This window comes from Vicugna pacos, chromosome 12 (genome assembly GCF_048564905.1).
Source record: "Vicugna pacos chromosome 12, VicPac4, whole genome shotgun sequence".
In the NCBI taxonomy this organism is placed as follows: Eukaryota; Metazoa; Chordata; class Mammalia; order Artiodactyla; family Camelidae; genus Vicugna; species Vicugna pacos.
This window is the reverse complement of record NC_132998.1, coordinates 54969053-54995117: the sequence shown is the minus strand read 5'-3', so window position 1 is coordinate 54995117 and position 26065 is coordinate 54969053. Positions and strand designations below refer to the sequence as shown.

The following is a 26065-nucleotide window of genomic DNA, read 5'->3' as shown; positions in this document are numbered from 1 at the left end:
CCGTGATCTCTCCTCCCCTCCTTCTCTCTTCAGAAAGATAATGTGGTCATCCATGGACCGCTCTATGCAGCTGGTCCTCCCCAAACTGCTCTCTTTTAAATGTCTTGTATTCCTCACCTCTGCTATCAACCAGGGAGTCCCAACTATTGTCCCTATAAATAAAGGTAATAGAGTATGCAGGACTGCATAATTCTTTGCTTCAACCCTCTCTTAATCCATTCTCCATATGGCCATGAGACTGCTTCATTACAAATTCCGAAGGCTCTCCTCTCCTAAAACCCTCCAGTGACCTCCCAAATGATGAAGATGTGCAGGCTTTTACAATTACCTGCAAGGTCCTCGTTTGTTCTTCCCTCTGTTCTTCAAGTTTCTTCTCTAAGCTGATCAGCAGCTAAGAGTGCCAAGGCATGTCTTTCCTTCATTCGTCACGCTAGATGGGCAACAGGAAAATTTTCCAGAGTAACCAGTTTTATTCCTCCACTTTTGTCTTAAAATCGTTTACCAACTTAGCTTTGTTTATTGGGGAACACTGAAGAAATTAATCTAATTCATGGGCTCTATATCCAGCTCCACCTCCTGGGATCTGTGTAACCTCAGGAAACTAAATCCCACCTTGCCCATTTTATTTGTAAAATGAAGACAATCAGAGTACCCTATGTAAAACCCCCAGTACAGTGCCTACCACCTAGCAGGTCATGAATAAATGGCAACTATTTTCGCTGAATTATATGGCAGAACCCAGACTCCTGTCCTGTTAGGTAAGACCCTTTTTAATGTCATCTAAACCTACCTAACTCTGAGATTGAGCCTGTCTCTCTGTTCTAACAGACAGTGCTCTGCAGCTATATTTAACTTTCATTGTTTTCTAAAGAAAGTATATGTTTTCATAACTGTTTTCTTGGTCTCCATCCTACCTGGCAAGTACCTACTAAATCTTCAAGACCCCGTTCAAAAATTGGGTCAAGATGGAAGACTGAATTCACCTACTTTTTATAACTTTTGCATAAAAATCCCTTTGAGTGATGGAAAAGGCATTATAAAAGATAGTAAATATTCAACAGCACTGGAAAATGTAAGAAGGTGTCATCGGTGGACCATAATTTTGATGTATATTTAAAATATAGAAAGCAGTCATAATATCTCTATTTCGGGCTATCTGAGAAACCTTTTGAAAAACTCCTGAAAAAAAAGTACTTGGAAATGATGGATAAAATGTTACAAGCATTCTTTCAAATGCATAGCTGAGCTTCTGAGAATGAAGGATAAATCTCCAAGGACCTGAAACAGAGGGAGACATGAAATATTCAAGCTGTAAGCTGCCACCCATGTAGAGACTAGCCCGGGAACATTTGCTGTGCTTATTAACCAAGAGGTTTGAGTTTTAGTGGTTGTCACAGAAGAAAACAAGGCCTTTGGCTTTTTAAAGGTGGAAATTGGAACTGAAACTCTACATAAACCTGGAACCCTCCATGGGCAACACTGTGGGTAAAATAGTGTATTTGAAAAAATATCTCCTGTAACAAAGGAGGCTGCGGGGGAAAGTGTCTGTCACAGCATGGACTTTGGGAGGGGGAACATCTTCCCTGTTTATTTACAACCATAGCTGCCCATTGTCAGAAATTGAGGTTCTGAGAAACCCCAAGCACATCAGGGTCCCTCTAGTAACAAATGAAAATCTTTCAGGAGAGAAATGCCTTCAATTTAGGCTTCACAAAGTTTTAAAAGCTGGATATGCACTGAAGAAGATATTCAAGTTTAAGAAGGAAAGCATGTGAAAATGAAGCCAGAGAGAGAGATGCAGCAGAAAGGATAAATGCCAGAGTGAGACTCTCGATAACTTCAGCTAATAGAATTACTGGATTCAGACTATAAATAGAAAATTAAAAGCAGAATCGAAAACATAGGAAACAAACACTACACGTTAAAAAATACAAAGTAGAATTGACAAAGAGCCAAATAAATCTTCTTAAAAATGAGGTACACTTATTGAAATTAGTAATTTAGTAAACGGTTTTAAAAAGAGAACAGATGAATCTTTGAAGTGGAATAAATATTGGAAAGTGTTCAGAATGCAGCACAGAGAGTAAAAGAGAGTAGCAACATATAAAATACAGAGAATAAAGAGAGGAATTTAGATTTCTAGGGAAGAGATTGAGAGGATGGAGGGATATGGCAATTGTTGAAGATATAATGGGTAAAAATTTCCATAATTGATAAAGGAATTATGTTTTCAGATTTAGGAAACAATGAATATCAATCAGAGTAAATTTTTAAAAAATCCACATCTGAAGCTATGGTTATAATACCAAAGAACATGAAAATAGAGGAAATTTGCTACAGCAAGAAAGAAGGAAGACAGAGAGAAGAATGACTTTCAACCTAAAATTAATAGCTGATTATTTTTCAGGAAAACAAAACTGAGTTTATTACCTAAATTTCCTTACTAGCGACTGTCTAAAAACCATATGTCAGAAGGAAGAAACTTGTATCCAGAGGAAGGTGTTAGATACAAAAAGCAGTGGGTAATTTAACAGATAAAGGTGACAGAGAATTTTAGAAGTATTGTCTATATGAAACAATGATAATAACAATGACTAACTTAGAAGTGTATAAAGGCAAATTGGAAGTGAAAATTTACAGGCTAAAAATAAAAATAATATGAATATATTACAGAAAAATTCTTCTAAGCTCCTTGTAAAACTCTGTAAGTGATTGTACACTTAACTACATTTTAATGATTAGCACAAAAATAATAGAAATGTACTGTGTAACTTAAAAAATTTTAAAAACTGATCAATCAAAAATAAGACAGGAAAAGAGAAAAATAACTATAAAATAGATAAAATAGAAAGCAAAAATAGACAAATTCAAATATATATGAATATACAAATATATAATATTTATATTATATGTACATTGTATCATATACAAAAATATTTATATTATTATATATATAAGACAATCAAATACATATATGTGTGTATTATACACATGTAAATACATATATATGGAGAGAGAGATTGGGTATTTATATCTTGGTGTTATGGTTGGAGCAATGTTTCCCCCAAAATTCATATGTTAAAGTCCTAATCCTCAAAATATAGTCTTATTTGGAAATAGGGTCATTGCAGGTAGGATTGGTGAAGGTGAGCTCACACTAAAGTAGAGTGGGCCCCACATCCAACATGACCGGTGTTCTTAGGAAAAGGGTAAACACGGACTCAGAGACATACATACAGAGAGGAGACACGTGGATTCGAAGGCAGAGATCAGGGTGATGCTTCTATAAGCCAAAGACTGTCAAAAATCATCAAAATGATCGGAAACTAGGAAAGAGGCATATTTTCTTTGCAGACCTCAGAAAGAACAAAAACTATTAACACCTTGCCTCAGATTTCTAGACTCCAGAACCTTGAGACCATAAATTTCTGTGTTGAAACCATCCAATTTTCTGGTGCTTTTTGTGGTACAGTTACGGCAGCCTTAACAAATGAGTGCACTCAGTTCTATGTGTTTTACAAGAGACATGTACTTAAAAGATAAGTACAAACAAACATTGAAAGTAAAATCATCAGCATAAACCTGTATCAGGTAAATTCAGGAAAAGAGAAACCTCGTACATTATAGTAATATCAGAATTTTAAAACTAACTTGAAAACCAAAGCTTTGTGGTAATAAAAAGGATCCCTAAGTGATAGTAAAAATATACTTCACTGGGAAAATGTGACAATTCGGAAGTTGTATGTATATTTCAGAGCTTCATGCACTTAACATGTATGTACACATATATACATAATTTGTGATGAAAAATAAACAGAATTCAAAAATAAATGATAAAATTACAGTGAATAACTGGAGGATATTTTAATACACCGTTTTCAGTATTCAATGAAAAAGCAGACAAAAAACTGAGTATATAAAAGGAAAAAACAACACAATTGACAAAAAATTTGAGCAACATAATTGACAAACTTGATTTATAAGTTCTAAGAACACTGACCCCCAACTCAAAGAACATACGTTCTTCTTGAGTCAACGTTTATAAAGATGTCACATATGAAAAATTCATACAGTCAACATTTACGAAAATAAACAACTATCAGATCATAAGCTTAGCTCAACAAATTTCCAAAAATCATCACATGCATTGCCTTTCTTACCACAATGCAATTTAAATTAGAATTTTTTTTAAATTCAATATTTCAAGAAAGAGAAGGGACTGGAGCAATGTAAGTAACACGTATCACACTTTATGGGATACAACTGAAGGCAGAATTGGAACAAACGTGATGTCCTTTAAGAATTGTGCTAGAAATCTGAACATTGATGAGATAAATATTCACTTAAGAATTCAGAGTAAAATAAAATGGAGTGAAAACAAAGCTGATCAGATAGGGAAAAAACAAAGATAAGAACATACAACCATAGAAACAAACTTAAAATATACAGGAAACTGATGCTAATAGTTTTTTTTTTAACTCTAAACTAATAAAATAGATAACCTGGCATGATTTATCGTACAAAAAAGAGATAAAGTCTAAGTAAGTAATATGAGGATGGAGTAGAAAAGAGAGACACATTTATAGATGGAGGGAAGATTCAAAAGATAAGGAAAAGAATGCTATTTAAAAATAGATTTTAAAAATTTTATTACATGGACACTTTCTTAAATACAGAGAAAACATAGCTTACCAAAACCAACAAAAAGGGAAAAAAATTCAGAACAGACCAATATCATTAAAGAAACTGAATATGAGTTAAAAAAAAAAAACCACCACAAACAGATTTACAGGTAATTTCTACTGAAAGTATCAAGAAACAGCATTCCAATGTTATGGAAATTCTCATAGAGAAGTCAAACAGTGTTAAGGTAATAGTCTAGTTTCACTATATAAGCCTAGTATGCCCTTTATATCAATATCAGACAATGATTCTGTGAAGATAAAGTGACAGGTCTATCACACTTAGAGGCCAAAAATGATCAAAATGATCAATGTGTCTTAGCAAATCAAACGTTGTATAAGTTTCTCTCTCTCTCTGTCTGTCTCTCTCTCTCAATCTTTCTATTTCCATACACTCATAATTATGATAAAGTTTGGTTTACTCCAGAATACAAGAATTTAACATGAGATCATTTGCTTTTGACATTCGCCGCATTTAGAGATTATAGGAAAAACGTCATTATCTCAGTAGGAAATGAAAAAATAATGCTACAGATGATACTCATAGGGACAAAATTCTTAGCAATTAAATTAGAAGAGAACATATATAATTTCATACAGTATATCTATAAAAGACCTGCAGAAAATGTCATAATTATTGAGCAAAACAGTAGAACCCATTCCTTATCAAATCAGAAATACGACAGGGCTCTCTGCTGGCACTGCTTCTACTGTGGTCCTTGCCAGTGCACAGCGTTGCTGCATTGCCCAATATGCTTTACGACATCAAAGGTGCTCCCTAGAGGAGTACAGAACTCAACCTGCATAGCATTACACTGAAGTTTTATTAGCAGAACTAGACAAGGAACAAAAAATATTAGAGTTGAAACTTCCCTTAACACCCAGGTATCATGATTGCTAGTTTGGAAAATCCAAGGGACTCTATAAGCAAATTATTAAAATTAATAAGAGCGATTGCCAAGTTGTCTAGAAATAAGATAATCATACAAAAGATATTTGCCTTCCTATTCAGCAGCAATGAATAGTTAATTAGGTAATGATTATTTACAAGGAAGAAAATGATCAGATACTTGGAGAGAAAAAAATCTAAAGAAAGACCTTTATGATGAATATAACATCATTATAAAATATTGTAGAAATTACATACAAAAATGGGAAAATAGCCTGTGTACATTGGTAGGATTAAGATTGTAAATCTGATTCTTATACCCAAATATAGGTAAACATTCAAATGATTCTAGTTAAAATCCCAGCAGAGTTATTTGTGGACTTTAATAAGCTGATTCTAAAATTTATTTGGAAAATTAATGAGCTAAAAATGGGCCTTTTTGAGAAAGAAAAACCTGGTGAGGGAACATGCCCTATCAAATATGAAACTAATTCTATCTATGTGCTATTTTGTTAAACATGGCATTTTAAAAGGAATAGACAAATCGAACAATGGACCAGGAGAAAGAGCCTGGAAACAAAATTGAATAAATAGAAACTTCACAATTAAAATAGGTATTGCAGACCAGTGGAGAAAGGATAGTTTACTGAATGAAAGTTGTGGGAATATTTAACTATGCATAGGGGGAAAATGCATCCCTAACTCATTCATAAATAAAAATATATTCCAGGTGAACTCAAGACCAAAATATAACATGGGATCTTTTTAATCTTTGAAAAAAAACTGAGAAGACTGTCTATATAAACTTACAGTAGCAAAGTTTTATTTTAATCAAACACAAAACCATAGAGCATAAAGAAAAGTTACATTATATTACATTAAAATCAATGACTTCCATAAATCAAAGCTCACATAAATGAAGTAAAAGGACAGACCACAAATTGCCACAAGATATCTGCAATTCAATATGATTAATGTGAATTACTAACTAGAACATATAAGAAACTTCCTATCAACAAAAGGTAAATTAATCAATAAAATGTTAATTCACAGAGAAAATAACAAAATACCCAGTAAAATATGAAAAGATACTCTATTTCACCAATATTCAGGAAATTGAAAATTAAAACTACAAAATACTATTTCATAACTGCCAGTTAAGTAAGATTTATTAAGGATGACAATACTAAGTATTGTGAGGATGTGGATAAATGGCAACTCTTACACGCGTGGTGGGACTGAAAATTGTTTCACACACTTTGGTGAATGATGTGGCAATATCTGTTATAGAAGAAGATAAACATACTTGATGACCCAGCAATTCCACTTATGATTATAAGTCAAAGAAAAACAAAATATCAAAGGGAAAGAAAAATAAGGCAAATTGGATTAGGCTAAATGAGAAACAAGGACAGAAAAAGTCAAATTTGGGGAAAAGCAACTACGGATGTTAAAGACAGTTTTCCCACAGAATCTCCAGAGAAATGTCAAGTAAGAGTGAACATATACAAAGATCTAGAGGGGAAATGGAGAAATAATCAGATAAATTAATTAAAGAACTAAATTTGAAACAGCTGCTCACTCCGAACTTCTCTCCCTTCTCCATATTGGACACTGGTGGCGATGGCTTTTGCTCCTGGGCGAAAGCCTTGAGAACCGGTGTATAAACAAAGGAAGTAACTTTTCCTGGAAGGGCTCTTAGCACAAGTGTTGGCATTGGGGAAATAAACAGAGCAGAGTCTGAGTTAAATATGTAAGAACATACATGCATGCAGATAGAAAGTTTCAGTTTGGGGAAAGTTAGTTGCAGTTAAGGTCTCCAACAAAGTAGTTGGAAGTATAGGTTTAACTTGGGAGACCTCAGGTGCTCCGTGTCCAGAGAAACAAGATTAACAACAGCCAGATGCTAAAGCATAAAATGCATCTTTCCCCTCATTTGTCATCACTAAGGAAGTGCTCTTGTAATGTGCAGAATTTAGATTCATTGACAGGTTTATAGAGATATGTGTTTGATTCAATAACATGTGTAACGTCTTCCACTATTGTCCAGTCTAACCTTAAACTACAAATAGAATCATCTAATACTTGAATAAACATGCACCTTGAAAGAGGCGTCAGACTGAATAACAAGAAAAATTGCCCCCCACAGAAAAACAAATTATAATTGAGGATATAGAGAAAAAACTTCAGAGTAAATATAGCTAATATCCTCAGGGAGATTAAAAAACCATCTGCTATGAAATAGAACCACAGTTTTAGAACTTAAAAATAGGATAATTAGGAAAAAAATGTATTAAGAGATAAATGGTAGAATATGAATAGCTAAAGATTCAATTAATGAGCTGAAAGACTGAACCAAGTACAATAAGACAAAGTACAATAAGACAAAGAGATGAAAAATATGGGAGAAGAGTTAAGAGGTATGAAGAAGATACAGAACTTCCAATATCGACTTGTTAATATATTCAGAAGGAACAATCACAGGTAAAGGGATACGGTAGTCAGGATAATGCCTCCCTAAAGGTGTTAATAGACTAATCTCCAACATACATGAATATGCTACGGTGCATGATGCAGCAGACTGAATAATGGCCCCCCAAATATTTCCATGGTCTAATCCCCAGAACCTGTGAATGTTAGTTTATCTGGCAAAAGGGACTTCGCAGATGTGGTTATGTTAAGGATCATGAGATGGGGAGATTATCCTGAATTTTTCAGGTGGGCCTGCTGGACTTCCAGTGAGCCTCATAAGAGGGACACAAGAGGGTCAGAGACAAAGGAGAAAGCAATGTGGCAACAGAAGCAGTGAGGGGAGTGGTGTGGCCAGGAGCCGAGGAATGCCAGCAGCCTCCAGAAGCTGGAAAAGGTAAGGAAGAGAGTCTTCCTCGGAGCCTCCAGAAGGAACCAGCACTAGTGACACCTTGATTTTTGTCCTTTAAGATTCATTTTGTACTTTTGACATCCAGAACTGGGAGATAATACATTTTATCATTTTAAGTCACTAAGTTTGGATAACTTGATAAGCAGTGACAGGAAACTAACACTCACAGGAAAGGGAAACCAAGGTTATAGATAAATTCAAAACTGCTGATCATTTGTCCTTAAACATTTGAAAACCAATGTAATTCACTGTATTAACAGACTAAAAATGGAAAATTATATGATATCTCAAAAAAAAGAAGAAAAATTACTGTAAAATTCAATATTCAAATTACAAAATTCCATATTGTAATATTCAATATCCTGATGAAAACTCTCAGCGAACAAGGGATAAAAGGAACTTCCTTAATCCCCTAGTGAGTATCTCTGGGAAACCTACAAGAAACACTTAACACTAAAAGACTAAATGATTTTCCCCAAAGATCAAAAACAAGATAAAACTGTGCCCTCTTGACACTTCTACTCAATATTGTATTGAAAATTCTAGTCAGTGTAAGAAGGTGAGAAAAGGAAATAAAAGGAATCCTAGTCAGAGAGAAAGAAGCAAAGCCAAATTCACTGGTGGCATAATTATCTACATTAAAAAAACCATATAGACGATACAAAACTACTGGAACAAATATATGAATTTAGCAAGGTTGCAGGATGATATCAGTATACAAAACCAATTGTATTCCTATATACCAGCAAGGAACAATCAAAAAATGAAACTACAGAAATGATACCATTTTAATGGCATCAAAACTACTTAGGGATAAACCTAGTACAGGGATAACCCACGTACATGGAAAAATAAAAAACCTTACAAAGAGAGTATAAAGAGGATGCATGTAAATGAAGAGATATGTCATAGATTGAAAAACCACAAATAACTCAAACGGATTTAGATTTTTCCCCAAAATGATCTGTAGATGAAATACAATCCCAATAAAACCCCCCCAATATTTTTATAGTTGATTGCAGTATTCATATAGAAATACAAAGAGCCAAAAATGAGCAAAGCCAGTTTGAAAAACAAGTACAAAGGATTTAAACTATTTAACTTCAAGATTTATTCTAAGGCTACATAAATCAAGATAGATACTGGTGTAAAGATAGACAAATAGATCAAAGGATCAGTGTAGATTCTTCACAAATAGACCCACACTTACATGGTTGATTAATTTTCAACAGAGGTGCAAAAACAATTCAGTAGATAGAGTGTATAGTTGTTTTTTTTCCCAATAAATAGTGGGAGAGCAGTGATCTATCTATCTATGTATCTATGTATCTATCTATCTGTCATCCATTATCTATCTAAGAGCTTCTATTTATATTTTGCACCATATAAAAAATTAACTCTAAAAGGATAATAGAACTAAATGTAAAACCTAAAATGGTAACATTTCTGGAAGAAAACACAGAAAAATGATCTGCCATCTCGGGTGAGGCAAAAATTTCTTAGATACAAACCAAAATCATGATCTACAAAATAAAATATGAATAAATTCAACTTAATTAAAATTAAGAAGCTCTACTCTTTAAAAGATACTTTTTAAAACAGTGGAAAAACAAATTACTAGCTGGAAGTAAATACTAGCAATTTACATATCTGATAAAGAACTTACATTGATATAAAGACCCATTAATACTCATTAATAATAATAGAATAACTCAATAAATAAGTGAGCAAATGATTTAGTAGACATTCTATCAAAAACATACATGAATGGCAAATATGCACATAAAACAGTGTGTATCAGTGGTCACAAAGAAAATACAAATTGAAATACACACGATAAGATGCTACTACATATGTATTAGGATGTCTAAAATTAAGAAGACTGACCATATCAAATAATGATAAGGATTTGGGGCAGTTCAAAATCTCATTCACTACTGCAATCAATTTCACACAGCGTAACCACTTTGGAGGAAACGTTTAGCAGTTTCTAAGAATCTACACATACACCTTCCGTTGTAACCAAGGCATTCCATTCCTGGGCATTTGCCCAGTATAGATAAAAGTGTGTGTCTGTTTAAGACTTACAGACTCATGTTCTTAGCAGCCTTATTTGTAATAGTCTCAAACTGGAAACAATCCAAATATCCATAAATAGGTAAATGGATAAACAACTTGGTGTTTATCTACACAAATGACTACTACTTAATAACAAGGATTGAACTATTTATACATGCAGTGGCATGGATAACTTTAAAAATAACTATGAGAATTAAAAACAAACCAGACAAAATGGGGGTACATACAGTTGATTTCACTTACGTAAACCTCTAGAAAACTCATACTAATGTTTAGGGCAGAAAGAAGATCAGTGGTTGCCAGGGGTAGTTGTGAAATGGAGAGGTGATAGAGGGGAGTGTGACAAAGGGCATTAATAAACTTCTGGAGATGATCTATATGTTTATTTTCTTGATTTTTATGATGATTTCATTGGTTTGCACATGGGTCAAAACTTAGCAAAGTGTACACTTTAAATACATTCATTCTATCATATGTAAATTATACTGCACTAAAGCTGTTTAAACAAAAATATTTAAAATGATAGCAATGAATTATAACTTACTGAATAAAGTTTTAATCAGTTAATTATAAATGGATAGTAAATCTAAATGTGAAAGATAAAACAATAAAGATTCTAGAAAATAACATAGGAGATAACATTTGTGACATTGAGATAGAGTTTTGTGAAAGTAGATACAAAGAAACTAAGGGGGAAAGTTGGATAATTTGATTATGTTGAAATGAAAACTTTTGTTAACTAAAAGACAATATGAAAAAAAAGTTAACAAAGCAAAAAAATAAAAAAGTGACAAGGCAAGGCACAGAGTAAGGGTAGGTAGATAGGTAGAAGATAGATCCAAACAAAGAATTGTGTCCTAAATATACAAAGAACTCTTACAAAGTACTAAGAAAAAAATTAGTACAATGTTTTAAGTGAGGAAGATATTTTAAAAGGCACTTTACAAAATAGGCTATACCAATGATCATTAAACCTGTGAATGAAAAGATGCACAATCTAAGTGTAAAGGCAATACAAATTAAAACCACAGTAAAATACCACTGCATACCCAACAGAATGAAAAGCTGACTAAGTGCTGACAAGGGACCAAAACTTCATACACTGCTGGAGAAAATAAGTGTAAATTGCCCAGAAGCTTTGGAAAAACTCTTTGGCAACAGCTACCAAAACTGAAGATAGGCATACCCTATACAAAGGCTCTCAATCAACTCTCTGCCTTTCAAATGCTTTTCTAGAGCTCCCTCCATGACTCGGCTGTGTACCTCTTTGGGTTTGTACACTCCAGCTTTGGCTAGAGCTCTGTCTCATGGCCACACCTGGCTGCACTGTAACCAGAAATGGGGATCCTGGGTGAGAGCGTACCTGTCGACCAGCAGGCTGCCACTGCACTGAATACTAGGTCTAATTGGTAGGCTTTATCTCTTGTCTGGTCTGTTTGGACTGGAATGCAACCTTGCTTAAAACTTCCTGTGGTCCCCACAGCCTTAAAGCAAGCTTAATCTCCTAAAGGACATCTAAGGCCTTCACGATCTGGATCCTGTCTACCTCTTTGTCCTCATCTACTAAACTCCTCTGGCTGGCACATAAAACACCTCTCCTGAATAATTTGCTGTTTCCTCTGCAGGCTGGGCTGCTTTACCACCTCTGCCTTCTCAAATGCAATTCCTTCTGCCTAAAATACCTTTTACTCCCCTGTTGAGCTAGTGCTTATCCTTCCTGACACCTCCTTCAGGAAGCCCTCCCTGACCCCAGCACAGAACACATCCGGCGTCCTTCCTCGGGGTTCCTGCGTCACCTGTGCGCTTCCTCTCAGGGCAGCAAGCAATCCTTATCACAGCAGTCTGCTTCATTGCTCTGTATCTCTTATTCAATTGGGAGTTTTAGAGGCAGAAACTCTGTTGCTTATTTTTGCAATCACAGTCTCTGAGATAGTAGTTGCTAAATTAATGTTCATCAAATGAATAAAGGGAAAGAAGAAGGGAAAGAACATACCAGCTCCATAATTTCACCAAGCATAAGCCTCAAAACACTTGGAGAAGGCATTCATCTCCCACAAGATAAAGCAACATCTGGCAAGCATCCGCAAGCCCTCCTCCATGGGGAAGCTTCTGGGAAATCAGAAATGCATGTGATAAAAGGCTTGGGCTATTTTCTTCCATAGGGTGTTCACTGAGCCCCAAGGAGAGCTACGGGGAGGGGCTCAGGGCAGCAGCCAAGCAGAACCTGATTATAGATCAGCTGTCAAATTCCAAAAGAAATCTTTCTCATGCTGGACAGATTGCTTGCTGAGGGTCATTAACCATTTAGGACATATAGCATTTTTTTCCTGTTAAATTGCTTTCAAACCTAGCAATATGAAAATGAAACCCCATTATGACAAAATCATCTTTCATTCATTATCGGAATCTCATCTTTCAAGTGTGATTAGGGAGAACGTGAGGTTGTCTCCCGCTCTTCGAGTTACATCAGGATAAATAAGATGGTAACTTTGTTTGAGAGGTTCTAATGCAGGTTAGGTTCAAAAGAGGTGGGCTCCAACTCTTTACATGTATTACACACCTACTATGTGCAAGAAACTCAACATACATTATTCCGTCTATTCTTAGCATAATGAGATAGCTGTTATTATAATGACAAAAAAAAGTCTCAAAGAGCATCAGTAAATGGTACAAATTTGCAGGCAGTGTCAGAACCAAGATTTGCCATTAGTTAATTAATTTATTCACCCAATAAATAAATAATTATTGACTGCCTAATGTAAATTCTATCCCTGGATACAGCAGTGAGAAAATAGAGTCACAAGACATAGTCCTACAACCCACAGCACAGTAAGAAAAGGGAGGCTATAAATCATTAATTATAGTAAATTGGGGTGCTAGGGTACTATGGTAACACAGAGTCAAGGAAGTCAGTTTGCAGATTATATGCTGGCTTCTTGGAAGAAGTGACATTTAAGTCCAGACCTATAGGGCAAGTTGGGATTACACAGATGAAAACTGGAGAAGGAGTTTTTTTTAGGAAGAAAAATAGTAAGTTCCAAGTCCTGGGGTTGGGAAGACCATGGCAAGAAGTTTTCAAAATGGACAGGGGGGCAGTGGAGAGAGGGGATGTTGAGAGTTGAGGCTGGAGAATCAGCAGTAGTCAGATCATCAGGAAAACTGCAAGTCATCGGACACAGCTGGACATCATGCTAACCACATGGGAATCCATGGAGGAGTTTCAATCAGGGAAACAGCCTGGATAATAAATAAGAACTGTGGCCTCCTTGGCACGTGCCAGGCACCTTCTAAGCAGTGTACCAGCATTAACACTTTAGCGTGGGTTGTCATACGATGTATTAACCAAATCAGGACACTTTGGGGAGTAAAAAGTAGCATTATTAATAATTATGCTGCAACAAACAGGCAAACTTGTTCCAAGCAAATCAGAATACAAGGTTACTCTAAATTTAATTGCCATAACCAACCCATGAGGTAGGTACTATCATTATCTCCATTTGGTAGATAAGGAAACTGAGGCACAGAGAGGTTAAGTAACTTACCCAAAGGCACAGCAAGTCTCTCTGATCAGTGACATTTCAGATTTGCCTCTTTTGAAAGTTTTTTTTTCATTAATGTAACAAATGATGATTGGTTTCCTAGCCTATGCCAGGTGCTCAGAATATGGCAGTGAACAAGAGGGCATGGAGTCTGCGTTTGTGGTGCTTCATTCTGGTGGAATGGAGCTAATGGACTCAGAGAACTTTCAACTTAGGTGTCTAGAGGACAGGCCAAGGAAGTAAATATGTAACATAAAGTAAAGCAGTGGTAGTTGCTAAACAGGGTCGTGAGACAAAGCAGTGGTTCTCAACCAGGAACAGTTTTGCTCCCCCAGGGGGCATTTGGCAATATCTGAAGACATATTTGATTGTCATAACTGAGGTGGGTGGTGCTGGCATCTACTGAGTATTGGCCAGGGGTGCTGATAAACATCCTACAGTGCACAGGACAGTACCCACCTCCCAACAAAGAACTATCCAGCCTCAATGTCAAGAGTGCTGAGCTTGAAAAACCCTAATACACACACAGACACACACACTTCATCACCACCACCACCGTCACCACTTTGGATCCCTGCCGGTACCCTTGCAACCAGTCTACTCCTCCCAGCAACCAGGTATGCACATTCATTGCTTTCCAATGTATTACACAATATAATTGTGATGCATTCTATTTATTTCCTGTCATTTCCTGCTAGAATGTAAGGTCTAGGAGGGCAGAGACCTTCATTTTATTCACAAGCACCTAGTACAGTGCCTGGCACACAGGAGGAACCCAAAATATGAACCATGAATGAATCCCTTTCATTCTTATCCAAGCCACATGGTAGCCAGACTCCCAAGCCAATAAAAGCCTTGGGAACATTTATTCCTTCATTCAACTAACCATTAAGCCTCCTGAGATATATTGAGTGACTATTTTGCTTTCTGCCTTCAGCTGGGTATTGGCAAACCCTCACCGATTCACTTTCTATTCCATCCTCATTTAGTTTCTTAACTTCCCCCAAACATGCAATGTTCTTTCAAACTCTGAAGGCTTTGCCCCTCTGATCTCCTCTGCCCAATGAATAACAGCGAACATTTACTGAGTGTATTGTTCTAGTGCTTTAACTGTACTTACTTATTTGGTCTTCATAACAACACAGTGATTTAGGCACTTTTCATATCCCTGCATTGACAATGGAAGAAAACTGAGGCCCAGAAAGGTGAATTAAATTGCCTGATGTCATATAGCCGGTAAGTGAGTGATTCAAACACAGTCCATTTGATTCTAAAATATCTCCTCTTTTAACCATTATACAGCAGAGAAAGGCCCTTTTCTGTTCTTTGTATGCCCCAAACCGTATCTTTTTCTAAAGTAAGGGTCATGAACATAAAAGCTTTCAGGAATCTGGCAGGTAAGAAAAGTAGCTGAAGGCATTAGATGAAAAGGAGTCGTAGGCCTGTAGTAAATTAGGGACTTATCCAGTTTTCCAACAAACACTGCATGTGTCAAACAAAATGTGTTTCTGCTGGATTCAGTTCACAGGTTGAGCAACAGCAACACCGCTTTGGATACACTTCAGAGGTTACAGTGTTATTTCCTCCCTCTTGGGGCTCCCAAAGCCTTTGTGTACTTAGTACTTCATCTGTGACAGCACCGAGTAGGTTGTTAACACACAACTGACTGAGTGCAGAGACCTGCAGTATGGTGGTGTTCAAGCTGTCAAAGAGAGCGAAGTACCCCCGCTTTCCTGAAGCTTCAGTCTGGTAAGGTGACAGATCTGCACTAATGGTCCTCATAGGACAGACCCCCTAGTAGTGCTCCATATTACAGCCACAGTGATGGAAGCCTGTCCGGGATCGAGTAAGGGAACAAAGGAGAAATGGGTGAAAATGGTCACTAAAGGCATCAAGGAGGCAGAAACTGTTGAGGGCAAGGGCATTGCAGGCAGCAAGGACTAAGTCTTGGAGGTTTGAAGAGCCTGGAATTATCAGGGAAACTCAGAAATACCCATCTGGCCACAACTAAGGACCTACAGGTACAAGAGTTTTGTCTGGATGCAAAATTTACCCTATGGGCTAAAGAAACTGCTGAAGGGTTTTAAGATGGCAAGTACCATGACCAAGAAGGTTAAGTACAAGATAATTTAAATAGGTGGGTGCGTCTGTATTTTTCTGGATGGGAAAGGAGGAAATGAACAACATTTGAGAACAACTTAAAAAATCTGAGAGGTGGAGAACATAGGGAATCTCAAGGACTTGCTAACTGATTTGGTCCAGAAGAGCAAGAAGTAGTCTAAGACGATGACCAGATTCTTGGCTTTAGGAGGGTAAGTGCATCGTATGGTTGTACCAGGATAGAGAGTATGGTTAGAAGAGCAGGATTTGGGGAGAGACATTCTAAGTGCAGCAGAATTTCAGGTGCTAGAGAAGCATCTGAGTGGAGATTCCTAATGAGGCGTTATTACATAGGTCTGGAACTCAAAGAACAACTCTGGGATTAGTTGAACCTACGAGAGAAGATGATTTCAAATGGATGCAGAGTGAATAGAGGGGGAAAGACAGGAGCCAGGGCAGGACCCTGGGGGAACAAGAAAATATGAGGGGTAAGAAGAGAAAGATAAGGCTGCAAAAGCAGCTGAAGGAGGTATGATCAGAGACAAAAAGAGAATTACAACAGAAGGAAACCAAGTCAACATCATTGCAGATGCCAAGGTATCCACTGCGTTTATCGACAGAGCAGGCAACGGTGACTTTACCAGGGGAAGTGTCAGCCAATAGATAAGGAGATCTTGATTATAGTGATTGGTGGTAAGTAAAGAAGTGGAGACAGCTAGTGTAGACAATTTTTTTTGAAGAGCTTGGCTCTGAAGATGAAAGAAGGAAGCAACGGGAGGAGAACAGAATGTCTATGAAAGACATTTGAGTATGTTCCTCATCTGAGAGGAAGCAGCCAAGAGGGAAGAAAAGTCTGGAAAAGCAGTGTCTGGGATGAGATGGGGAAGGCATGAGATCAAGAACACAGGTGGAGAATGTCCACACACAGAAAAGAGAAGACCAATGAGCCTGGGAGAAAGGAGGTGTAAATGCAGATAAAGACATATTTCAGGTATCCCACCAGGAAGTGTGGGAAGGTCTCATCTGACAACATGGGTTTTCTCAAGGCAGAAGGAAGGAAGGCCCTCCACTCAGGGTACCATCTTCATAATCTCGCGGTCCACCTTCCGCAAAGCTGCTTCTGGGCTTCTGACTCCATGTTTCCTTGTACTTCCTGAGGCAGTTGGAGGGCTTCTGTTGTCGTAACAACAGGATGCGGCATTTTAATTAGCTCCTAAAGCATATGTGTGTGAGTGTGTGTAGGCAAAGATGGACTTGAATGTATAGTAAATGTGATGTGAATATGGTCTGCAGAGTCTAAGAGTGTTAGACTAGGTGTTTCTGTGATTAAGCATGTGGATAATAAGCTGGCAAGAGTATGTGAGTCGTTTTCGTATGTTGATGTGTGGAGTTGGAAAGGCAGCACGTGAGTATGCACATTAGCATGATGGTGCATACCTGAAAGAGTTTGGTGTCTGGACATGTGTGTGTACTATATGTAGGTTTCTGTGAGGAAGAGCCCACAGGTGCATGAGTTTTGAGTGTGTGCCAGTGAGTGAGAAGGTACATGTCTGTGTGTACATAGTGTGCTATTAAGTGTGTGAATGTGCATACAGGTGTGTGTGAGAGTGTGCATATGGGTCTGAGTGTGCAGACATGGGTAGCTACAGAGCCTACTGGTAAGGTCTTAAAGACCTTACGAAGACTTGTTAAAATTTTCTGTATGCTCCCTTGCATTCTTCATACAGACTTCAAATTTTATTCTGGCAACTTTCTTCTGTGTCACCAGTCCCTGAGCGCTGACCTTCACCTGGTTTCACCTGGCGTTAGGGGGAGCCACATGCTTTGTGAAAACCCTGCAGGTGCGTACATATAGTGAAGAAGAGCAAGTGTAGATCAGAGCGAATGTGAGAACAGTGGCATTGTGTGTATGTTTGAGTCTGCACATAAGTTGTATGTGAGAGCTGACTTTGCCTTGAGAGAAAAGGGACAGAGCTCAGCTCTCTTTCAATAAATATTTCTAGAGCAAATTCTGTGTGTCAAGCTTTGTTCCAGATGCTGGGAAATGATAGTAAACAGAAAATCCAGTTCCAATTGTCCTAAAGCTTGCATCCTAGTGAGGTGTGACAGACCATAAATTAATAAACTAATACATAACATGTAGGGGGTGACAAATATTAAGAAGAAAAATAAAGCAGATAAGAGGGATGGAGAGTGATGAAACACACTCTTTTCATATGAGATGATCCAGGAAGACCTGTCTGGGGAGGTCACACCTGAGCAGAGGTGGGTTTGGGGTGACGGAGCAAGTAGTGAGGTAGCCAGGGAGTGTTCCTGACAAAAGGAGGGCAAGAACACCTCGGGCGGGGGGAAGGCAGGCGGGGTGCCGAGCAGGGCAAGGAGGCCAGTGTGGCTGGAGCACGGTGACACAGGGAGAGCGCGGGAGGGGAAGGAGTGAGCCACCGCGTGTGTGGCCTTACAGGGCACAGTCAGGACTTGGGATCTTATTCTGAGTGCACTGTATCACGTCAGAGGAGAGTTTTATCAGAAAAGGGCCATGAACTGAAAAAAAAATTTTTTTAAGGAGTGCTCTTCCTGATGAGGAAGCTATAGCCAAAAATCCAGAGGCAGTGGAGAAGGTCAGAGGAGGTCACGCTATGGACACATTGGGAACGCAGCTCAGACAGGCCTTGATAATACTGGGACGCAGCGTGAGTCAACAGGACTCCCAGGTCTCTGGCTTAAACCACTGGAAGGATGAAGGTACCACTTATGAGGATGGGGAGGAATACAGGAAGTGCAGGATTAGGGCTGGAATTAAGACTGCTATTGGACGTGCTAAGGTCAAGATGCTTGTTGGATTTCTGAGTGGGGATGTCAAGTAAGCATTGCACATATGAGTCAGCAGTTTGAGAAAGAGCTCTGAGGCGGAACTAGAAATTTAAGAGTTAACAGCCTATAGATGGTATTCAAAGCTTAGAGAAAGAACAGAACCATGCAGAGAGCACTAGAAATGAGTTCTGGTGTGGGGAGAGTTGCCCCAACATGTTGCGGTCAGGATATGGCAAAAGATCCCACAAAGAACCCTGAGAAGATGCCTCTAGGAAGGTATTGGGAAAACCATTTGGTTTTGCTGTCCTGGAACCGAATGAAGAGAACATGTCAATGAGAAGTGAATCATCACATGTGTCAAAGGCTGCTGATAGACAAGTTAGATGAAGACTGAGCGTTGGCCATCGAATTTGGCACCATGGAAGTTATTAGCACTTTGACTTGAGCAACTTCTGTGAAGAGGTGGGGTTGGCAGCCTAAATGGGGCAGGTTTAAGAGATGCAGTATGCTGGTTGGGGACAAACTCATCCCAGCCTAGTCCTAAGGCAAGAGTCCTCTGGCACCAACAGCAGCTCTTGTGGTCCATGGGCTGGGTGGGATGTGAGTGGCAGCTTGAGCTTGGCTCAGAATAAGAGGGCTGTGGATGGGGTTCCCTTTGGAGAAGGTGGATACGTGATGACATTCTCCCAGGGATGATTTACAGCTCCATGTTCAGAGTTGGCCAACATGTGATAATAAAAAAGAGACACTGTACAGAGGATCTGAGCTGCCAAGATCACCAAGTCCACCCTCTCTATTAGGGGAGGAACAAAGCCCCAGAATGAACTCTATGGCTGGGTTACTTCACATAGCAAGCCAGGGGAGCAGAAACTGAGGGCCTTGAAGGCTCTCAATGGTTTACTCTTTCTTCTCCTAGGTGGTAAGATATCTGGGGCCAAAGGTCCCCAAACCAGAATCTCCAAAAGATTTTACCCAATGATATTGAACATTATGTTTCTGGAACTTAATTATTTCAGGCAAGTATTTGAATTCTACTAAAACATAAAATCCTACTGAATCGTCAAAGATTTACATTTTCTTTAGCCAGGGTCCTTTTGGTGTAAATGAAGGATTTGAGCTCAGTCTTTGACCAGGGGTGGACAGAGGAAGTAAGAAGGTCTTGTTCATCAATGAAAGGATCACCGAGTTGGAGCAAGGATGGTCTGGGAGACCTAACGGAAAGCACCGATGTGCCCAGCGTTTAAGTCTGCTTGGGGGAGCGCTCTAATCAAAACACTAGACCAGGGCTGGAAGGCCTGGCCTCCAAGCCAGACTGCGTCACTTGAGTATTATATGACCTTGGGCACGACATTTGTCCTCTTCTTATCTTTAAGACATAAACAATGATGCTCTATCAAAGGCCTGTTCTGAGAACTGATTGCTTAATCCTCATTCAACAAATATTCTTTAGAATTTTAGAACTGCTTGAGGCATTGGGCATAAACAGAATTGTGCTTTAAAATCTACTTTTTTTCCCCTTTAGTTACTTTCCACTTATTAGTAGATGGCCTTCGGTTGACTTAATGGAGGACCTACAAGTGGTAATTTCAAACTTCTAGCCTGGAATTTGATGTAGTTCACTTAGGAGCCAGAAGAGAAAAGCAGTCTAGCAGTGGGTCTCTTTTTATATTCCCAGAAATACCTGTAAAATGCAACATGGGGCACAGTGACAAATGAAAATGTGAGGTCTTTTGTTTAGAAGTTATTAAAAATTTTAGGATGATGACAGCAGATCATTGAGCCCAGCACGGAGCACTATGTCCAAAGGACCTTGTACAACGGCACAGGTGGTAAGTCCACCAAGATTTGCTTTCATGGAATTCTTGTTCCCAGGAAAAAACTCACCTCCTTAAGATATGAAATAAGGAAGAGCCAGCAGAGGTTTTAATCGAAGATACTACGAGAAAATGGAAGGAAGGGAAGAGGAAAACAAATTTACAAAAAGAAAAACCCTCACCGGAAAATGTTGCCATGAAACATTGGGAAACTGTCAAACTTATGGGGAAGGGAGAGCGCCAGCCCATCTGCATTAAGGATGTGTAATTTCTTTGTGGGAAAGAGTCCTTGAAAATTATGATGTAATTCTTACATAGGAACCAAACCATTTCTAGGAATCAGTTTTAGTCCTTGGCCAACAGTCCTCTCCCAGATCTCAGCAGGACATGTAGGGCAGCCCCATACCACTCGAGACCCTTGTGCAGAACTTACTATCTTGTTACAACTCCCATGAAAAGACTGGCTTCTTGGATGGTTTTCCCCTGTGCTCTGGGCAAACTCTTACTTTTGCAGTCTTGAGGTTTTTTTTTATTTTCTTTTCTACACTCCAAGAAATAAAAGGAAAATAAAAATGTTATCTGGTATTGCTGAACCACTTTCAGATGGCCAGTTGGAAGGAGAAGTTTGCTCTTTGATTTTTTTTTTTAATGGACAGTAGGGCTGGTGAATAGCCCATTGGGAACCTGGGCTTTGACCTTCACAGCTGAAGAAACTGTAGCCACTTTTAGTAGCCTTGTGACCAATCTAATGACCTTTAATGGGACATTTTCTCCTTCTACTCAGGCTGACAATCATACATGGCTCCCCCTCTCCCCTTACAATATTGACTCTTTCACTAAAAGAACACCTGAACTGTTTAGTTTTTCTTTTTGTGGGCTCCTCTGTTGCAAGTCAGAAATAAAGTTATGGCACATGCTTCTCATCAGTTCTTCTGAGGATTGTGCTTTAGACACTGTTTACCTCCAGCCCCTCTGTAAAGTGTGACATACTCATACGGCTTTGGAAAAACAAAAGAGGGCAGTGAAGTGTCCTGCCATGGAGAGGGTGAGTGGTCCAAGGCGGAAGTGGGGATTTTGGAGAAGAACCCACAACTGAAGAGAAGTTGCACCAGTCAGGACAACAACTGTAGTTAATATGAGCCTGGTATCTTTCCGAGGGTTCAGGAATAGGAAGCTAGTTTTCTGCTCCTCACTTCTGAACCACCTCCCTCTCCCAACATACGAGAGGAACTTGTTCCTGAAGAAGGAAAGACTGTCCTTCAACCACTTTTACGAAACGTATTTCTGATCATGTCACTCCCTTAAAACCCATCAGTAATGTCCATTGTCCTTCAGAAGGAGTCCTTCATAGGGCAGAAAAGTGTATGGTATGATTTGACTTCCATCCACTTCTGAGGTTTCATTTCTTTACTTGCCTGTTGCCACATCCCTCAAAACTGTAACTCTCTTGGGAGCAAAAATGCAACTCAGTTTTCTCTTCCATCTTAGTTCATTAACTCTCTCATCTTTTCCTCATTGCCTTGCTTTGTAGGTGCTGAATGAATGACTGAATCTTAAAATACATGACCAGGACCAGCAGAGGAAAGAGCCCAGAGATGCCCTTGGTGCGGGGGTGACTTCCCCTTTCTCACTGGAAGCTGAGAGACCTGCAATGCATTTTGAAGTTTGGCTTTGGCTTCCAGACCCCCAGGCTTCTCAAGTGCCATTTGATTTATTGCTGTTTGTTTCTCATGCCTCCTCAAAGTGGCCCCCTCCTGCCTCTCCAGTTGGACATGAAACATCAGCAGGCAAAGGGGTATTTTCCTGATAGAAGTGAGTGAGTACTTCTCAGCTCTGTCCTCTTTCCTGCTTCTCCCAGGTGGAATGCAGGGCAGTGGTGAGCCACCTGACCACGCAGTCAAGGGTCACGCCCCAAGGAAGCCAGAGAACAGGCCAGATTCATGCAGGGTGCCCTTTACCCAACAAGGGCTCTGGAAACAGCCCTAGGGAAACTGAGTTTGAGGAAAGTCAGCTCCATTTTCCCTCCAGCTCCCGTAATGTCAGGGGAGTGTTATCTCCATTCATTACTAAACGTCTGTTTGAAGTTTCAAAGTCATATATGAAGTTACTGCCATTTATATATCAGTGCTTTGGGAAGACCTTACATTCCCTGCAGCTTGGTTTCTTCAACTGTAAAATGGGACAAATATAGTATTTTTCTCAGTGTGAAGAATAAATGAGTTAAAATGCGTAGAGTGCTTAGAAAAGTGCCTGGCACATAGTAATAATATTAATAATAATAATTATTATTATTATTATTCTGTGTAAGGATAGTGTTAAGTTTAGATTGCTTCCACATAAGCCTGTTGGACAAATTCTGCCAATAACAGGCTACACTTCCAAGGATCTGCAAGACAGCTACAGGCCTCTGATAAGTATTAGGATGCAGGTTTGGATGCATGTGATGGAGACTCCAAACCAGGATGAAGGTTTATTCTTTCTCACATGAAGACTGAGCTGAAAGAACTTCGCAGAGCCACCAGGAGGCCAGGCTCTTTCTCTCTTTTCGCTCTGGCTTCCCTGGGAAGTAGCCACATCTGAACGGTCCAAGCTGCCCCCAGCACCCTCCCCATTTCATCCTGGGAGCAGCGGGAAAGAGGAAAGCAAGGCCAAGAACTGGACATGTGGTCATCAGCTCTGCTGGCCCTCCACCGCTCAGGACTAGTCCTGAGGCCACATCTAGGGAGCTAAACTCTGTCCACGTGCCTGGCGTCAAATTCCATGATTCTGGAAGAAGGGCAGGATGTATTGGGGGACAACGTTTCTGCCATACTTGGAGTTCACAATAGAACAACTACAAACTTCAGACATTAGGGCATAACCAGAGGCTCAGCAGCACACACTCTGGAACCAGACTACCTCAGTTAAAATCCCAGCCTTGCTGCTCACTAGCTGTGTGACCTTGAGCAAGTTACTTGAGCTCTCTGTGCCTGTTTCCTCATTTGCAAAATGCAAAAAAATAATACTACCCAACCCATAAGAATCAATTATACACACAAATCTCTATCTAGTTTAGACTGTGGTCACTTTATAGTAAGCACTATAAAAATATTTGCTAGTATTGCATTGGTGAACCCTTTATTTTTATAAGCTCCCTATTTTTTAAATTAAATTTAACATGTATCTAACTTCTTCCAAGGCAACAGTATCCCAGGCACGCGGACAGAGTTTAGCTCCCTAGATGTGGCCTCAGGACTAGTCCTGAGCGGTGGAGGGCCAGCAGAGCTGATGATCACATCTCCAGATACCTATTTACCGATAGTAAATGAGGTATAGTGTTCTGGTTATATAGAAGTTTTTTTTTCTAATATAATCAAATTTATGATGACACAAATCCATAAATCCTAAAATACTATTTTGGAGGTTTATGCACGTGACACCTGCCTCTTGCACATCACTAGTGCATGTGCCCACCACCTCCGGAAATAACCAGAAGACTCAGATTCCCATCATTTGCTGTTTGACCCTGGGCTGTCATGTCTCTCTTCTGACACTCAGTGTCCTGCTCTATTAAACCAGGAGAGGGTAAAGTCCTTCTCAGGGTGTGGCTGGGACGATGAGATGAGAGAGCGCATGGGAAAGCACCAAGACCTCGAGCCTGGCATGGGATAGGTGTGCTGCAAAGCCCCGCTGAATCTGAAACTCCCCAAAGACAGCTTCTGTCTTTGTTACCCTCTGAGAAGGGTCGACTGTGGGCAGCTTCTTCCTTTGAAGGCTTTTGGAGCGGAAGTAGCAGTTTTAGAAACCAATGGCCCATGACTGTCTTCTTTGCTGGATATAGAAAGTATTTTCTTTGAAGAGGGAAGTACTGAATCTGCCATATAATGGTCCATTTCTTACAGTTCCTGTGAAAAGGAGGGCATTCAGAGGTCAAGAGCGAGCTAGATGGCCTCCAAACCTGAGGATGTCCTTGAGACAGCAGCTCCCTTCTGCCTGCCTCCCCACCTCCATTTCTTTTTCTGTCCTCACCTGTTCCCCAGACAGGTTCTGGAGATAGAATTTTCTTAGAACTGGGGCGGGGGGGGGGGCGGAATCTCTATTAGAGACGCAGCTCCTTATCTCGACCCTGTCACCGCTGGCTTCCTGCACCACCTCCTTATCACTCCCCAGCTCTCCCAGGTCTCCAGCTCATCACATGTCTCGTAATTTCTTTCTGCTGCTTCTTTCTTTCTTTAAACTCCTGTGTCCTCATTTCTTGGATTTGCTTTGCAAGATTAAAAGGGAGTGAGTGTGCTGTCTTGAGACCTGAGGTGACATTTGGGTCTTTTCTTTCTTTTTGAGGAAGTTCAGCTCCTTTCCTCCTGTCTTCCATCCCTGACGACAACTTCAGATGCCAGGAGTGGCAAGTTCTGGATTCTAATCACTGCACTGGTTTCATGACTTTGGACACGTCAAGATATCGCACCTCCAAGAGGCCCATTCTCCTTTCTGGAAATCCTCTTTTCTGGGGGAAATTAAGTCAAGAGATACATTTAAGGGACCTCGCACAATTCCTGGAATGGAACAGCCAGTCAATCAATGTTTTTTCTTCTTCTTTGCCTTCCTTTGGTTCTCTTCACTCCTCTTCTAATTCTTCCATTACTATAAAGCCGGTAAACATTAACCACAAATAGCTGAAGTCCCAGAAACTCACAACTGGGGCCAGGAAAGGAGAGGAATCTATTTACTGTGGATATTGATGAATCTAGGTTATTGAGTATCCACCTTGTGCCAGATGATTTTAATATCATTTTCATATATATGAACTCACTTAAAATCTTCCCAGAACTCCTAGGACACAGACATGCATATCACTGGCTAGAGGCTACAGACCTTGCCCAAAGTCACTCCAATAAAAAAGGAGCAGTATTTGAATCTGTTCCCAGGTGTCTTTGGTGATGGACGTGAATACACTTTCCACAACCTCATGCTTGGGTAAGATGATGGATCATTCTGGTCCACTCAGGAACACAGAAACTATTCCAAGTATCTAAAGCAGAGGGAATTTATTACAAGGAATCAGTTACACAGATGAGAGAAGAGCTGAAAGACCCTGCAGGGTTCCAACAGCTGCAGGCAACTCAGAGGTGCCAGCAGGAAAAAGGGGCTGCCACCCCCACCCCCACCCCCGCCTCATAAGGGCTTTAACCTTATGGGGAGATGAGGGAGCTAACAGAGGCCAGAACTGGAGACCCTCCAGTGGGAACTGCAATGGGGACTGCCCCGCAGGAGCTGAATCTCAGAAGAGAAGA

The 26065-nt window shown here is 39.5% G+C and overlaps 1 long non-coding RNA gene across 9 annotated transcripts in view; it reads right to left on the bottom strand.

Annotated features, from left to right (window-relative positions):
* The window catches only part of LOC140700259 (uncharacterized), a 432091-nt gene that overhangs the window by 48525 nt on the left and 357501 nt on the right, over positions 1–26065 (bottom strand). For 8 of the 9 annotated variants that reach the window (XR_012078630.1, XR_012078629.1, XR_012078635.1 and 5 more), the window contains exon 5: positions 329–430. The exons of the other annotated variant lie outside the window; for it this stretch is intronic. This is a non-coding gene — a long non-coding RNA (uncharacterized lncRNA). The remainder of the gene's footprint in view (positions 1–328; positions 431–26065) is intronic. 9 annotated transcript variants of the gene reach the window in all.